The following is an 18,057-nucleotide window of genomic DNA, read 5'->3' as shown; positions in this document are numbered from 1 at the left end:
TGTCCTTAATTGTATATAATTTGCAAGTGGCTCTTCTTCTTTCAAAGATACTCTTTGGCTTTCTCGATTGTTGAAGTACCGATCAGCTACGCATCGGGCCTGTTGTCGATACACATTCATGTGTCGTAAGTTAGGCAGTTTGGTCGATCACGAATCGATACATGTATCTGCGGTCAGGATATCAGTATACACGGTGATTCTTACTAACGTTTATAAACCCCCGAAGTGACGTAGATGACGTTGAGGCAAATAATTTAATATGAGAAACATGGGGTCGCAAATGTCGGGAAATATCCGAAAAGTGGGTAACAAGTATTGAACATGTTGCGTCACCAGATGACGCACACCTCTGCATGTAAGCTGTCGAACCTATTGGTCTGTCGCACCTGATCAGTCCAACCCAAGTCAAGTATTCACGTCGGTGTCGCTCTGGGCCTACGTGCTCGAGTATCGCACGTGAGGCTCTGAGTCGAGTCTTGCGTGTAGCAGAAAGTATTTTTGTTTTGTTTTGGGCTAGACAATTATGTCTTTACATTGAGGTAATATTTATTATTTTATTTACTGGTCTCGCGGTCTCCCCTGGTTTATTGCAGAGTACAATACAACAAGAAATTAGTGTATTGCATCACAAGTAGCTGAGTATAAACCTCCCAACTGCATCGCCACCAGTAACTGAAGTACATTTTCGTAACTAAATAAAGTCTGTAATCAGAAAAAGAAGAGACAAAAGCAAAGAAACACAAAATCAGAACAGCTGTTTCTTGGTTACAGCGAGAACAATAATTTTCTTGACTTCTAAGTTTACAACAGATCACAATTAAAAAAGGTGTTCGAAAAAATTGCAGCGTAGGCGGAGACATGCCTTCATTTGCATATTCGTTACGACAAGTACTGTGGCTGCCCTCCTTTCAAAGACATAATTTGGTTGAAGCACCTGCGTGAGACCATTTTGAATTTGTCAAGCTCATATCTGATGTATTTTGTATTATAATCACATTGTAACTTATGTTGCATAAATAAATGCCGTTCCAGAACACTTGTACACTGAAAATCTCTCGAAAAGGTACAATTTATTGATATTAAATGTCAGATAATGAATTATTGGCGTTTTGAAGATTTTCGGAGATGTATGACACAAGAGACAATGCAGTAAACTTTCGCGTAGTGGAGGAAGTTCTTCGCAGTGGACGAGGAGGTGTAATTGCGAGTACGGACGGTACTTTTTGTTCGAGTCGTACCACCAGCAAAAATTTTATTGTTCACCTTCACAGTTCTGAGCGCTTCCGTGGCTTGTCATTGTCAATAATTTGCAAATTAAGCTTGAAACACGGAAATGTGAGTGAATATCGAAAACACGTCGATATCAGGTAAAAACAAACTTCCACTCATCGTCAGAACAAAAAACATAAAAAAAGCCTGACACGCGAGAAAGAATTAAAAGTGGCTTAGTCTCACTGTCAACTGCCTAAAAGTATAACAGAAAATTTACGTGCCAGTTATTTTAGGAGACTTCTTTTCCAAACAAGAACGTCTTCAAACTAAGCACATATGCAAACGAAACATACTCTCTTCTGGTAAACCTTGCGGGATGTAAGGTCGTGGTCCATGAAACTCTTCAGCTCCTGACGTTTCGTCCAGTGCTTCGCTGGACATCTTCAGAGGGGTGTTTCTCCTCCGGTGAGTCTTGCCGGCAAGACTCACCGGAGGAGAAACACCCCTCTGAAGATGTCCAGCGAAGCACTGGACGAAACGTCAGGAGCTGAAGAGTTTCATGGACCACGACCTTACATCCCGCAAGGTTTACCAGAAGATATGTCATCCGGTCGTGAAAGCCTTCATACTATGAAACATACTCTGGCACTGGTGCAGGCATATTTCTGCTGCTGTTTCAGTTACTCCTAAGAGCAAAGGAAGAAGTTTACTTTCTTAGGAGGGAACTAATTTTAGAACATACTTCACACAACCAGGACATTTATTTAGGGGTGGGGGAGCTTCAAGTACTTTTTGTAATACATATCACTATGTAAATAACTAGTATGTAGTTAACAACTTCTCATTTTCAAAGAAAGAAAATACAGCACAAATTAGAATATACTTCACACATTCAGCACACTTATGTTGCGTTGGGGAGCTTCTTGAGCACTTGTCGTACTACATACCGCTATGTAAATAACGAGCATAAAGTGGGCAGGTTGTCACTTCCAAAGAAAAGATGGTGATATTTTTCAGATTTGCAGTGAATGAACCAGCCAAACATATTTACAGTTTCTGCTTTAATTCGTCTGCCAGAATGGCTGCCGCAGTCACGACACCACCTCGACAACAGAGACATCTATCGATGCCTTCAAAAAAGCCAAACGTTGTCTTGGAAAGGAGTGCAGCCATGGTACCTCTCGTGACATATGCACTGAAAAGTATCCGGACACCTGGCTGAAAATTACTTACAAGTTCGTGGCACCCTTCATCGGTAATGCTGGAATTCAATATGGTGTTGGCCCACCCTTAGCCTTGATGATAGCCGTACGTTCAATCAAGTGCTGGAAGGTTTCTTTGGGAATGGCAGCTCCTTCTTCACGGAGTGCTGCACTGAGGAGAGGTATCGATGTCGATCGGTGAGGCCTGGCACGAAGTCGGCGTTCTAAAACATCCCAAAGGTGTTCTAAAGGATTCAGGTCAGGACCCTGTGCAGGTCAGTCCATCATAGGGGTGTTATTGTCGTGTAACCACTACACCACAGGCCGTGCATTATGAACAGCTGCTCGATCGTCTTGAAAGATGCAATCGCCACCCCCGAATTTCTCTTCAACAGTGGGAAGTAAGAAGGTGCTTAAAACATCAATGTAGGCTTGTGCTGTGATAGTGCCATGCAAAACAACAAGGGGTGCAAGCCCCGTCCATGAAAAACACGACCATACCATAACACCAACGCCTCCGAATTTTGCTGTTGGCATTACACACGCTGGCAGACGACGCTCACCGGGCATTCGCCATACCCACACTCTGCCCTCAGATCGCCACATTGTGTACCGTGATTCGTCACTCCACACAACGTTTTTCCACTGTTCAATCGTCCAATGTTTACGCTCCTTACCCCAAGCGAGGCGTCGTTCGGTATTTACCGGCGTGATGTGTGGCTTATGAGCAGCCGCTCGAACATGAAATCCAAGTTTTCTCACCTCCCGTCTAACTGTCATAGTACTTGAAGTGGATCATGATGCAGCTTGGAGTTATTGTGCGATGGTATGAATAGATGTCTGCCTATTACACATTACGACCCTCTTCAACTGTCGGCGGTCTCTCTCAGTCAACAGACGAGGTCGGCCTGCACGCTTTTGTGCTGTACGTGTCCCTTCATGTTTCCACTTCACTATCACATCGGAAACAGGGGACCTAGGAATGTTTATGAGTGTAGAAATCTCGCGTACAGACGTATGAGATGAGTGACACCCAATCAACTGACAATGTTCGAAGTTCATGAGTTCCGCGGAGCGCCCCATTCTCCTCTCTCACGATTGCTAACGATTACTGAGGTCGCTGATATGGAGTACCTGGCAGTAGGCGGCAGCACAATGCACCTAATATGAAAAACGTATGTTTTTGGCGGTGTCCGGATACTTTTGATCACATAGTGTATACAAATAAAGGCACTTCGAGAGGAGCGATGTGCAGCACTGCCCCCTACCCACAAGGCTAGGATCGACAAGCCCAACTGATGCACATGTGGCAAGGTACATCATCGAAGCCCTCGTACGTCATCTGGCGACGTCAAAAAACGGTTCAAATGGCTCTGAGCACTATGGGACTTAACTTCTGAGGTCATCAGTCCCCTAGAACTTAGAACTACTTAAACCTAACTAACCTAAGGACATCACACACGTCCATGCCCGAGGCAGGATTCGAACCTGCGACCGTAGCGGTCGCGCGGTTCCAGACTGTAGCGCCTAGAAACGCTCGGCCACTCCGGCCGCCGGCCGCGGTGGTCTAGCGGTTCTAGGCGCTCGGTCCGGAACCGCGAGACTGCTACGTCGCAGGTTCGAATCCTGCCTCGGGCATGGATGTGTGTGATTTCCTTAGGTTAGTTAGGTTTAAGTAGTTCTAAGTTCTAGGGGACTGATGACCACAGATGTTAAGTCCCATAGTGCTCAGAGCATTTTTAGAGCCACTCCGGCCAGTGGCGACGTCACATGTCCAACACGAAGATAGGCCGAGGCATGTGTAACAGTGAGATGTCCTTAGGCCTGCTAATTTGTGCCGCGGTGAGTGGACACGAGATTTGAGGCGTCATGTCGCGGACTGCATGGCCTCTCCCACCGAAGGCTCGAGTCCTCCCTTGGGCATGGGTGTGTGTGTTGTTCTTAGCATAAGTTAGTTTACATTAGTTTAAGTAGGCCTAGTGTGTAAGTCTAGGGACCGATGACCCAAGGAGTTTGGTCCCTTAGGAATTCACACACATTTGAACTCTTTTGCTAATTTGTGTACTGTAGTTGGAGTCACGAACGATGGTAGTTGAGTTTAGGTTTGTTCTGCGCACCTACGTCACGTATTCTCCGACAGCCAATGGGCGTTCAGTTGTGTTTTGAGCGCTCTGCTGTAAATGCTGTAGCTAATGCGAGCATTAAACGTGACCGTAACGAGTTGTTTAATGAATTTCGATTCTATTTGTCGTCAGTTGTCGTCGCTGATTGCGGCGGTAAGTGACAAATTATGCATAAGCAGGAGAGAGACATAATTTGTAGGATATACGCTTTCTTCAAGCGGAAAGCACGCGCTTGCGCGTATCGCAACTGTCGCTTGGAATTGTCAACAGTGCAATCCTGGTCTGTGCCTAGACATGCGCGAACCGCCATCTTTTGTGGATCGGCTTATAGGTTATGGTGACCGGATTTTCCACGTGAAAAAAAGGGAGAATTCCGAAAAACTGGAATTAAAAAAATCTGGACAAAAAGGGGCACTAGACAAAAAGAAAATATTCTGCATATATGACTGCATCTCTTTACTAAAATAAATAAAAACTAAAGTTTATACACATAAAAAGGCATATATTTAAACTAGGCGCTTCAAATCATGCTTTTAATGGCGCTGCATCACATGCTAATGCATTGTTTTCCAAGAACTGATTATAATTCAAAATATTGAGAAACTGACAGTATGATTTCTGACAAGTGAACATTAAAGTAGACATCAAGAATCCGTAGACCATTTACCTACTGTGTGACGAACACTGCTACTAACTTTGGTCTTACCAGAAGGCTTATATATTTCAAAAGCTTTGAATTGGTTAATAGCAGATTGTAGATTACCTTGCAAGTAAGCTTTTGATAAATGAGTCTTAACTATCACAAATGCTTCAATAGTTTCAGTGGCAAAACGGTTTTTCTCATAAATTCAAAGGTATTTCACAATTGAAAATCCCTTACCACAACAGCATTTGTGCCTGGTACAGCAAGAGAAAAACTTAAAGTGTGTTTATATTTTTACGTGAAGTGCCTGTACTTCTAAGTGTATGGAATAAATGACGGATCTCTTATCTGTTTCCAAATTAGCTTTATCCCCTTTCTTCAAGTTTCTTGGATACAACGTTGTTCATGTAACCTATCTCATCAAACAGTGCATCTTCATCTATCTAAAATGTTGCACCTGAATTTTTCAGTGTCATCCAAGGAAATGATTTCAGAGGTTGAAATCGAGAAGTCTACTTTTCTAAATAAGTCACAGAAGTGCCATAAAATAAATTGGTAATCGTAATAAATTGTTGATGGTGTACAGTAACGAGCCACAAATTGGTTCCAGGTTACTTTATTCAAAAAGTAGCGTTACCGGTTTCGAATTTTTTTGCAATTCATTATCAGACGGTTTTTTCATGCTTTCATCAATACAGATTATACATTGGTAACCTGTAAGTTGCCATGAAATGTCCATCTGGCGCATTTGTATTAGCGGTTTTGTGGCAATGAAATACGTTCTCAAGGATATTTGTATCCTCACAGTCACAGACTTTGCACTGCATTGTAAACGACTTTCGTTCGGTCACAAAACGTTGTGAGAATTTATTTCATTGCAAGAAAACTGCTAATTCAAATTCGCCAGATGAACATTGCACGGCAACTCACAGGAAACCAATGTATAGTCTGTATCGATGAAAGAATGAAAAAAACTGTCTGATGATGAATTGTAAGAAAATGTGAAACCGGTAACGGTACTTTTTGAATAAAATAAGCTGAAACGAATTTGTGTGTGGCTGCCATACATCATCAACAATTTATTTTATATAACAGCCACCGTCTCCAACCATATCTACGTACGATAAAAGTGGATTGGTAATCGTCTCGTATTTTGAATGAGTGAAAATACTTCTCTTTTCCATGTTAATTAAAATTGAAGAAATGGCTGGTACTGATTTTTTTCTTTAAGCAGCTCTTAACTCCTAAACTGATTTTGTAGCTGAAATCGCGATTTTTTCCAACTTTTAGGCTGAATTTGAAAACATTTTAAATTGGCTTTGTGTGGAATGAAGCCAAAGATGTGACTGTTGGTTCTCAAAACACTGTTTCAGCTACGTAGGACACCTATTCTGAGATAGAAAATAAGATTTCAAAAGTTCATACTTATCGATAAAACTTGTAAATCTTGGCAACAATGACAGCCATCTGGTTTTAATACTATCTAGAACTTGCTTGTATTCAGTATCAACGAAATCACAGAATGATTTCAGTTCCTCCACACACACAATGTAAATGTGAAAATACTGAAATTATTTTAATTCATTGTTTCTGTGTCAATGGGAATGATGTCTGCACTTGTTTGAACTCCATTGTGTTCCACATTGGATGGGCAGTCGGTGCCTTGAATGTTCATCTTGAGAACGCTGTTCAGTTTGGAATAAACTTTGTTTGTTCCTGCCCTCTTGCACCCACCAAAATTGGTATTACAGTAATCTGCCCAAAATGCGGCAATCTTGTCAACTATATTTTTATTTTTTAAAGTATCCAGAATATAGTTAGCTAATAATTCTACCGTTTCTCCACCAGTGTTCTGAAGACATTACTTTGCACTGAACACCTTTGGTAGGAATGAAGTACCTAGCTAGAATCGGCACTAGCTTTAATCTTTTGTGATTTGATGCATCAGCCGTCACAGACACATACTTATCATGTAAACTAATCAAATCTTAAGTTCTGGCTGAACTTCATGCATTGCTTCCGGCGACAAAACGTTAGCTAAAATCGACTCGCATTTTCTCCTAGAACGTGCGAATTTCTTCTCAAATAGGTCTCTGATGAGAAGAGACGTGCAGTTCATTGAACGGAAAGAATGATTGTGTTTTGCGGTATGGAATGCGTATAGCCCTTCTTCCCCAGGGATACGTTTATCTTCCTCTGTTTGTAATTTATTCGTACTTACAAACTAAGTCATGTTGCTAGAAGTTCTAGCAGAAACTGGCAACAGGTGCTTCTTTTCCTTTGTGTGCTGCATTACATCGGCACGCCCTCCACTGGAAAAAAAAAAAAAAAAACTGTACGACACTACGTACAATCTACCTTCATACTCGCGGTTTCCTTCAAAAAAGGGCATTCTTCTTTCATGGTTTTCGCGAAAAGACACTTTCTTTTCCCCGTGTTAATGGGCAGGAGTTAGTTTCACACATAGTAAAACCAGACAATGGAGCGCACTAAAGCAAGCTTACCGAACCCAGTGTTAAAACTGCCACATACTACAGTATGAAGACATCGTGCCGGTTGCAAGTACTGCAAATTTATGTCATCTAACAGTGAATAGCTAATTCGTAAAAAGAAATACAGCTGAATATTGATAGCCCTATAACGTTCTCTAACGAAAACTTGTTACATCCGTTCGTCGTTTCTGCAGTAGCAAATAATCAATACGAATCGCGGCGCTCACGCACTGAGCATGACGGAAAATCTTCTGTTCACACCTCTTCTCATTCTGCGACCAAAATTATGCTTCTTTATTCCAGCTTTGCTTTGAAGACAAAGTAAAACTCAAGAAAATGTTAAAAAATCATATCTATGACACTAAATTTACGTAAAAATAAATAAAAACACAAAATGATGGACTGTGAGGCTGGTGTCGGCGAAGGTTCGAGTCCTCCCTCGGGCATGGGTGTGTGTGTTTGTCCTTACGATAATTTAGGTTAAGTAGTGTGTACGCTTAGGCACTGATGACCTTAGCAGTTAAGTCCCATAAGATTTCACACACATTTGAACATTTTTGAACACAAAATGAAGCAAAAGGTACAGTTACTGCTAATTGCCAAAAGGCGGGACATTTGGCGTCCCGTTAAATACAGAGTGCACATGAAGTCCAGGAACACTTTCAATTATTTATTGCACAAGAACCAAATATTGTACAGATATCATACATATGTTATTTTGAAGAGAAACCCTGAAAGTTTTTTTTCTTGTATACCGCTACAGCGTAGTTTGCTAATTTGCCGATAGTCAGCGCTAGTCGCAAACATGGCGAGTACCACGTGATGTAGCAGAGCTCTGCGAGAGAATACCGGAAACGACTGCCGCAGTCGACAATGCCATGCTGAGACGAGTATGGCAAGAATTCGATAACCGTATTGACGTCTGCCGGGTCACTCATGGTTCGCATATCGAATATTTGTAAAAAAAAAACCTTTCAGAGTTTCTCTTCAAAATGCAATATGTATGACATATGTACGATGTTTAGATCTTGTGCAATAAATGATTGAAAGTGTTCCCCAATTTGATGTACATCCTGTATTTTGCGGCACAATGGGAGACGGAACAAAAAAAAGGACAGCCCCGTTAAAAACAGGTCTCTGGTCATCTTATTCTAGGTACAATAAAACTGAAATCATGCAAGAATGATTATCGCTTGCATGAGGCACTACATCTTGTGTGAAATGAAGACTATTAAGCAAAAGGACTGAATACTATAAACAAGCAGCTATACCATTTATGCCGAGCATAGATCTTAAATCACACCCTACTGCGAAGTTGTGTACTTATTTAGTTGTGGTATTAGTAATCAGCAAGCAGAAGATGCAATTCTCATTTGTACATAAAGACGCAATCACGAGTTAACAGATTTAGAAACGCAGTTCATCTGCTGAGTTGAACGAGCGAACGAGCTGAGGCCTACGCTCGTGAAGTACACGCCGCAACCTGTCTCTTTTGCGAGCCTCATTTGTCATCCACTTTTCGGGTACCTCCCGACATTTGCGGCTCTGTATGTCTTATGTTAATTACTTGTCTCAGCGTCATCTACACCACTTCGGGATTTCTAAACACTAATAAGGATCACCTTGTGTAGATTCTCTAATAAGAATCACCCTGTATAGGTCCTCTAGGCTCATGAGCTCAGTACGCTCGCTGGTGATTCTTTCTGTACGGATTTAGCCCCACTAGCTAAGAAGCAAAGCAGCAGCTCGGCAAGCTTCTAGTGACACTTTAATTGCTATTTTAAAGGTACTGCTGTCTTTTTGTCCCTCATAACTGAGAACCTTCCAACATTCTTGCGATTAACATCAATTTGTAGGAAGATACAGGTTTCCCCACTAACATGCACGCGCTTGTGTGTGTGTGTGTGTGTGTGTGTTTAACGAATGACGCCTATTGAGTTTGGTGGTTCAGTCAGCAGTAAATACTGCGCTAGTATTCTCTAGGTCTGGGGGTTCAATCCCACATTGGAGTCATGCGTTTTTTATTTTCATCTATGACTTCTTTCACCTCTGGAAAGGATTTGTTATCTTGAGAAATGCCAAGTTGCCCCAGAGGAAGAACTCCATGTTAAAATGGATAAGCCAATTCTTAAGTTAGTGTTACCTGTTAGTCCCATTTCAGTGGTTCACAACCTGAGGGTAATTCAAGAGCGCCCATGCGATAGTCTGATAGTGGTTCAAAATAGCTCTGAGCACTATGGGACTCAACATCTTAGGTCATAAGTCCCCTAGAACTTAGAACTACTTAAACCTAACTAACCTAAGGACATCACACACACCCATGCCCGAGGCAGGATTCGAACCTGCGACCGTAGCAGTCCCGCGGTTCCGGACTGCAGCGCCAGAACCGCTAGACCACCGCGGCCAGCTAGTCTGATAGTCTAGAGGGGGGCGGGGGGGGGGGGGGGGGGGGGCAGGGACCTGGTGATATAGAGTACTTTTGATATTTTGGAAGATGAATGGGGACTTGTAAGCAACATTAAAAAGTTCTAGTTCCAACCCTGTTAGAAATCTGTGTAAGATCAACTTTTAAATCATTTTCTTGGAAAAAAAACCAGCTGACTATATTTTTTTCTTTCGATGGGAGTGGGGGAAGGTGGTGTAGGTCGCCCCAGCCCCTTGCAGCTGGGTCAGCGTGCCCTTGGAGTAATTACCCCCTGAGGGGTAAAATAAAATTTTCTGAAAGAGTAAAAAAAAAAAGATTCAATTGTGTTTTGGTCACGGAACTATATTATTTTTGAAAGAGCATTACTATTATCACTATTTTGTAAGACTGCAGTACTAATTGCATGTGTTACCAACAACTACATCTTTTAAAATTTCAAATACTAGCATTAACACTTGATAAAATGTTATGGACATTACAGCTTGTGTGACGATTGTATGGACATCTCCCTCACACTATGCATCCACTACACACATCTTTCTACTTTGTGCCATGCATCTATGACAGTAAAATTGAGACATGTTTGTAATATAACATATATGATGAGAATGTCTTCTCAAAGTTGTAGGTAGTTCCTGCAGTAGAACAGAAATTGCTTCATTATTCACTTAGCAAGACTAAAAGAACTAATTAACAGCACAAAAGTAACTACACAGTGGTTATTGCGCTGTTGTGGGCCTCTACACATTATTATTATTGTTATTATTATTATTATTGTTGGTGCCAGTGGCCAGACCCAAAGCATTGGCAGCCTGAAGTCTTCCAATTTCTTGGAGCATGCCGCTTTACAAACCTGGTATTATTTTCGTTTTCAATTTGTGTCTGGACCTATAGTTGTGGGGTGTTGCCCCCTCGTCTCGTACAGGGTGCCTAAAGGATGTTGAATTCTCAGAATGCTATACAACAATTCAAGCAAATAACATTAATAGCAGATTGACAATACTTAACTTTGTAATTAGAATAAGGTGCCGCAAGCGATTGGCGACATGCAAACAATCAAAGTCCTTTGCTGTCTACAAGGTCTATGTAAGCAATTGATATGGATCACATGTTACTGCTATCGTAGTGCTCTGCTAGTCCTGTCCGAATGCTGTCTTGCCGAGGCTAGCAGGAGTGGCGCTTATGTTCTCTTCGGCTAGAGGGCACTCCTGTCATGGTGTGCTCTGTGTCAGTGGGCCACTGGCTGACATCACCTCACCACCTTCTTTGCTCTTGCATTCTGCAGCTTCGTTCCGGCGCTTGTGGATACGCCAGAACAATGTTAACCCCATATTACTGGGAATATTATGGAGTGGTTTTGAAACTTAATGTTCATCCGCCAGTCGTTCTCTTTCTAATACACGAAACAAACATGGCGCTTCAAATCAAATGCGGAAACTCTTTCGACAAATGATGCTACCATGGCAACTCAGAATTTTGTGGAGCCGCGAAATATACACTGATAAGCCAAAACATTAGACCCCTGCCCACTGCGACGTTGGATGCCACCTGATGGCGTTGCTGGCACATGAGGCGGTAACAAAAGTGTGTATGTGGAGCAGACATGGACAGGTGATTACCCTAGTGAAGATTTGGGCTGCAAATGGGGAAATCCTTGAAATAAGCGACTCTGACAAAGGGCAGATTACTATTACGCAGAGCCTGTGAACGAGTATCTCGAAAACTGCGAAGCTGGTCGAAGGTACACGTGTTACTTTCGTGAGCATCTATGGAAAGGAGTAGAACAATGAAACTACCATTAGGCACTAAGTGGTTGGACTTTTCACGGAAAGTGGGGTTCGGAAGCTTGTTTGCTTTGTAAACTAGGATAGATGGTGATTTGTGGCATCTCTGCAGAAAGAGCACAATGCTGGTGCACGCAAAAGTGCTTTGGAACGCACCGTTCATTGTTGACCATGTAGCTCAGCAGCAGACCAACCAAACGTTTTCACATGTTGACCCACCGACATCGTCAATAACGATTGCAGTGAGTGCAAAACCATCAGGATTCGACCGTCGATCAATAGAAACGTGTCGGCACTTCGGGTGAATCACATTTTTGCTGCACTAGGTCAATATTCATCTCCACAAAGGTGAACGGCGGCAGGAAACGTGCAGCACGCCACGGATGCAGGCTGGTGGGAACGGTATTAAGCTATAGCAGACATTCTGCTGCGCCTGCGTGGCACCCGTGGTAGTAATCGAACAGATACTGACAGCTGTGAGCCATTTGCATCCCTTCATGCCTTATGTCGTCCCCAACGGCAATGTAATCTTTCAGCAATATCAGCAGTATAACTGTCCATGTCTCAGACCAAGAACAGTATTACAGTGGTTTGAGGAGTGTTATAGTAAACTCACATTGATGTCTCGGTGGCCAAATTCGCCTGATGTAAATCCTATGGAGCCCATCAGGGTCGCTATCGGGCGTCCTCAACGCCTACGTAAATCAGCGCCAATTACGTGACCTGCATGTAGACACTTGATGCCACATACTTCCACAAATCTACCAAAAGGCTGTGGGATTCCTGATGTGCAGAATCAGCGGTGTATTTCGTTCCAAAAACGGACAAACAATCTATTAAGCAAGTGGTCACAATGTTCTGGCACATAAGTGTATATTTCCCATGTTTGAAAATTTACTGAACTCGTCCAACACTTCGCTAAGAAATTAATTTCGAATATTACCATTACAAAGGTACACAGTAACAAGAGCAAGTTTCAAGGACTGGAGTTTTTTTTAAGTGCCTCGTCCACCAAGAACATTGCCGATCACTAGCATGATCTGTTGTTTGTCTATGACTTGTCTGAACAGCAATTCTCCGCACAATGCAAATGAATGGCTTAAATTCTTTAGCCAGCATAATCTTCCACGTTCTGGACCACGTCTGTAATCAATTTATCCTTGAAGTGTTAGGTGCAATAGATTGTATTAGTTGCCACTGTGTCCAAGTTTTCTTCAAATGGCTCTGAGCACTATGGGACTTAACTTCTGAGATCATCAGTCCCCTAGAACTTAGAACTACTTAAACCTAACTAATCTAAGGACATCACACACATCCATGCCCGAGACAGGATTCGAACCTGTGACCGTAGTGGTCGCCGGGTTTCAGACTGAAGCGTCTAGAATCGCTCGGCCACACCGGCCAGCAAGTTTTTTTCTCTTGATGGTATTGAGAATTTGTAAATCTTTGTTCATATGCCACAGTACTGCCACATTTTGTGACTTTATCTGTATACGGCGTCCTTCGAAACACCCAATTTGAAAGCCTGCAATTTCTTATCTAATACTACTGTAAGGTTCCGTGAGTTAACTCCATAGAATACGAAATTGAACACGTAGTATCGAAGTAATCGAGTGCGAAGCACAGTACATACGTCATGGCTAGTAAGAACGTCTTTCACTTCCTGGAAAGAATTTCCGCCTGTTCAATTCTGCAACGAATTTCTTGAGAGAAATTCCAGTTTTCATTGATTTCACACTCCAAATATTTATTTGATGAAACCCTTTCGACCTTATTATTACCAATTGCAAGACTGGTTTGAATTTCATCTTTGTTTCTGCTGATGACCATCCACTTTGTCTTCTTATTGTTTGAACGTATCCTCGCGATACTACTTTCTCCAGTAACAGTTGTTAGTAGTTCTTGCAGATCTTCCAGTCCAGTTCAAGGAGACACAGTCATCAGCATACCTGATTTTATTAATGAAAGCTCCTGTAGTCCTTGATAATTTCCATCATGAGCATCTCGGAAAATCTTCTCAGAACAGACGTTGAAAAGTAGCGGGGAGAATATACTGCCCTGGCTAACTCTGTTCATAAGGCCGGTATTACACTATCAAATTTCTTTGTCAAAAATTTGATCAAAGATGTGATCAAATATTCCGTCAAATATATTTGACAAAGATATTTGAAGTAGCGCTAGAAGGGGTATTACACTGTCATCAAATTTTTCGTCAAAGTTCAAGATGGATGACAACAACCTGTTATTAACCACAGCAGTTGCACGTACCGCAATTGCATTGTGTGCACATGCGGAAAAGAAGTGAGGGAAAAAAAGGAACCATACATACGCGGTTGACAGTCTTAAATTCCTGGGATTACAACTTGATAATAAATTCTGTTGGGAGGAGCACACCACAGAACTGCAGAAACGCCTTAACAAATCTGTGTTTGCAATTCGAGTGTTAGCAGACACAGGCAACATAAAAATGAAAAAGCTTGCATACTTTGCCTACTTTCATTCCATAATATCATATGGTATAATATTTTGGAGTAAATCTTCAAGTCAAACAAAAGTTTTCAGAGTCCAAAAGTGTGTAATATGTATTATTTGTGGAGTAAATTCACGGACGTCCTGCAGAAACCTCTTCAAAGAACTGGGTATACTAACTACTGCCTCTCAGTATATTTACTCCTTAATGAAATTTGTCCTAAATAATATGTCTCTTTTTCCAACAAACAACTCAGTCCATACATACAATACCTGGAACAAAAATAATTTGGACAAGAACTTAAAAGCACTTACTTTAGTTCAAAAAGGGGTACACTACTCAGGAACACTCATCTTCAATTATTTGCCAGCAAACATAAAAAAATTAGTTACAAATAAAGATCAGTTTAAAAGGAGCATGAAAGACTTACTAGTGGCCAACTCCTACTCCACTGACGAAATTTTTAATATAAACAAATGATGGATTGTATTTATTCATACTATTAGTATTCTAATTTCAGCTATAAAAAAGATTGACATGTTCCACATCCACGAGCATCTCCTCAGCACGGATCTATGGAACAAAAAACTAATCTAATCTGGGTGAAGCCGTGGGTTTTACGATGACACGATAAAAGCATTCAACAAAACTTGTTACATGAGCTTACAGTGGAAGACATCAAGTCGTACATCAATTACTTAAGAATGGATGAGCATACATTTCTGTATGTGCTCAGTGAAGTGTATCCTCATATCACAAAGCACAATATTCATTTAAGAACTGCTACATCTTCAGAAGACAGGCTCACTGTAACACTCTGATTCCTTGCTACAGGAGAGGGTTATGTTATGTTAGGTTAGGACAGGTCTCCAATCTTCTTAATCTATTTTTGTATTCAGGGTGCCTCACGTTGTAAAGCACCTCATCAACTTCATACATCTCTATTAATTTTGTAGTTATTGGCACACACCAATTGTATTTACCGGCAATGTTTATAAAAACACTACAGACGACAGAACGCTGCAGCGATGCTAGCGCTCCATGTGGTAACATGTCACATTGCAGTGAACAGAAGACAAGCGATTTCTTGGATCAAATCTACAGCAAGGCCCTAGATTTGATCAAATATTGGACGACATTTGACAAAGTTCCTATTGAACAAACATATATCTTTGACAAAGATTTTTGACAAAGATATTTGACAAAGAAATTTGATAGTGTAATACCGGCCTAACTGATTCTCCTTCTGACAGCTAACCATTGACACGCACTCCAGCACTTTTGTTCCAGTACAGATATCCAGTCAATCAACCGTCAAAAATATCAGTCCCAAGACACCTAGTATACATCTCAGTTTCTCATGTTGAACAGTGTCAAATGTTTTTTCATAATCAATGAAACAAGTGTAAATATTTACATAAACTTCGCGACATCTTGAATTGATGGCTGAAGATTAAAAGTAACATCTCCAGAGCCCCAAAACCTCCTCTGAATACAAACTGAGTCTCTAATACTCCTCCTACATTTGCATATATTCTCAAATCAAAAATTTTACCGAGCGAGGTGGCGCAGTGGTTAGACACTGGAATCGCATTCGGGAGGCCGACAGTTCAATCCTGCATCCGGTCATCCTGATTTAGGTTTTCCGTGATTTCCCTAAATCATTCCAGGCAAATGCCGGGATGGTTCCTCTGAAAGGGCACGGCCGACTTCCTTCGCCATCCTTCCCTAATCCGATGAGACTGATGACCACGCTGTCTGGTCTCCTTCTCCAAACAACCAACCAACCAAAAATTTTGAGGAGTAACTTGAGAGTATGACTCATTACAGTGATCATTCTGTACGCGTTGTAGCAGTTTTAGTGCGGTTTCAAGAAGTTGTACAAACGTTGATGCGAGCCGATCATGTGGTACGATTCAGCATCGATAAATGCTGTTGAACAAACCAGATAGCAATGAAAGAGATCGTTCGTTCTTGAGTAATTTTAGTACTTCTTTGTGTGTTTCCATCAGGATCTGGAGCCTTCCCAGTCGGACAGTGTTGTGTTACACTCTTGTGTTATCCATACCATTGCACTCCCAGACACAATGTTGTCCCTGAAGTGATTTTCAGTGTACTCCTTCCACTAACCCAGTTTCTCTGCAGTACTAAGGAGGATTTTGGCATCTTTGTTTATGAAGAGTCCACTTCCTCCGCTGTTATAAGTCCTTGTTGCTTGTCTTACTTTATTGTACATGCTAAATGAGTCATGCTTTGCTTTCAGGTTCTTTATTTAGCTAGATGTGTTTGAAAGATGTTCTTTCGCACTATGTATTACTTTCTGTATTAAGTTCTGCAATTCTCTGTACATTACCATTCATAGGATTTCATCCGTCATCCAAGGCTTGCATTTCGTACTCTCTGTGCTCTTTACTTTTTCTTGGCTCACTTCATTCGCTGTAGGTTTGACTTGGTTCCAGGTGTTTCCAGCATTATTTATATCTATGTGTGACTGGGTGTAGTCTAGTTTTGTGCGCAATGCCATTTGAGCTTCTTTACTCAGTACTGTATACTGGAGTTTAAGGATCGCAGTTCGACTGTTTCACTGCACTGGATGACATTTTTTTGGTTTGCATATTCAAGGGAGTAGGAAAAGGTTGTGATCAGAGCTAATATCGGCGTCAGGATGTGGCTTCACACTTCTTGTGGAATTTCTGAATTTTTTATTGGAGAGGGTGTTATTAATTTGACACCTGACGTTTTTGTCGCTGTTTGAGGTACATGTGTAGAGAAGATGTGGAGGCCTACCCTGGCATTGAAATCGTCTGTCACCGTGGTACCTGAGTTGGTGTAAGACCAGGTTGTCCTGATTTGGGTGTAAAAAGTTTCGGTATCATCATCTGATGCCTCACAGACTTGGGCATACACCTTGTAAGTGGGCTGCTTCTGTGTTGGCAGCACTGTGTAACGCTTTGCATTGGATCTCTGACTGCACTTTCTTTTTAAGAGACTCTGTGGCTGGTTGGACTTGTTGTTGGAAGCTAATAGCCAGTAGTGTTGGGCAGTTGGAAGTTAGTCGCCAGCAGTGATGGAAGTACTGTTGGGCAGTTGGAGGTGAACAGCCAGCAGTGATGGATGTTAGATATGAGAAGTTCGCATTGATGGAGGGTAGAAGTCTGAAGTGTTAGCGTAGGCTAACAATCTGTACATGTTCGACTTGGAGATTGAATATTATTCTTGAATATATACCTTTGTACAAGATGTCAATGACAATTTATATTCGTGTTTGAACTGGATGTCACATTATTAAGATAAAAAATACATTGTTTGGTTTGCAACAAAATCATTCCTTTGCTAACTACATGACTATTAGTAGTTACTAGCTTTAGCACTTAGAATCTTTTATTTAGCTGGCAGTATTGATGCTCCCTGTATTGCAGTAGTTCGCATAATGAAGATTTTTGTTAGGTAAGTGCTTAATGAAATGTATAGGTTGTTGTCAAGATTTCTTTTTAGTCAAGGCCATTCTTTTGAATTAATTATTTCAAGTCAGGTTATCTTTTTTTGAGCAGTCAGATTGCATTGTGCTGTGATATTGTGGGCCTCAGTCATTCAAGGTCACGTTGAAGTACGTAATAACTACGACATCTGTACACATAGCATTTTTAATTTTGTATATGACAAGTTAAGTACATCGACTTCTAGAGAACTTTGCTTATGAACTACA

Source organism: Schistocerca serialis, chromosome 2 (assembly GCF_023864345.2).
Source record: "Schistocerca serialis cubense isolate TAMUIC-IGC-003099 chromosome 2, iqSchSeri2.2, whole genome shotgun sequence".
Classification (NCBI taxonomy): Eukaryota; Metazoa; Arthropoda; class Insecta; order Orthoptera; family Acrididae; genus Schistocerca; species Schistocerca serialis.
The sequence above is the reverse complement of the archived record's forward strand: the minus strand, read 5'-3'. Positions refer to the sequence as shown.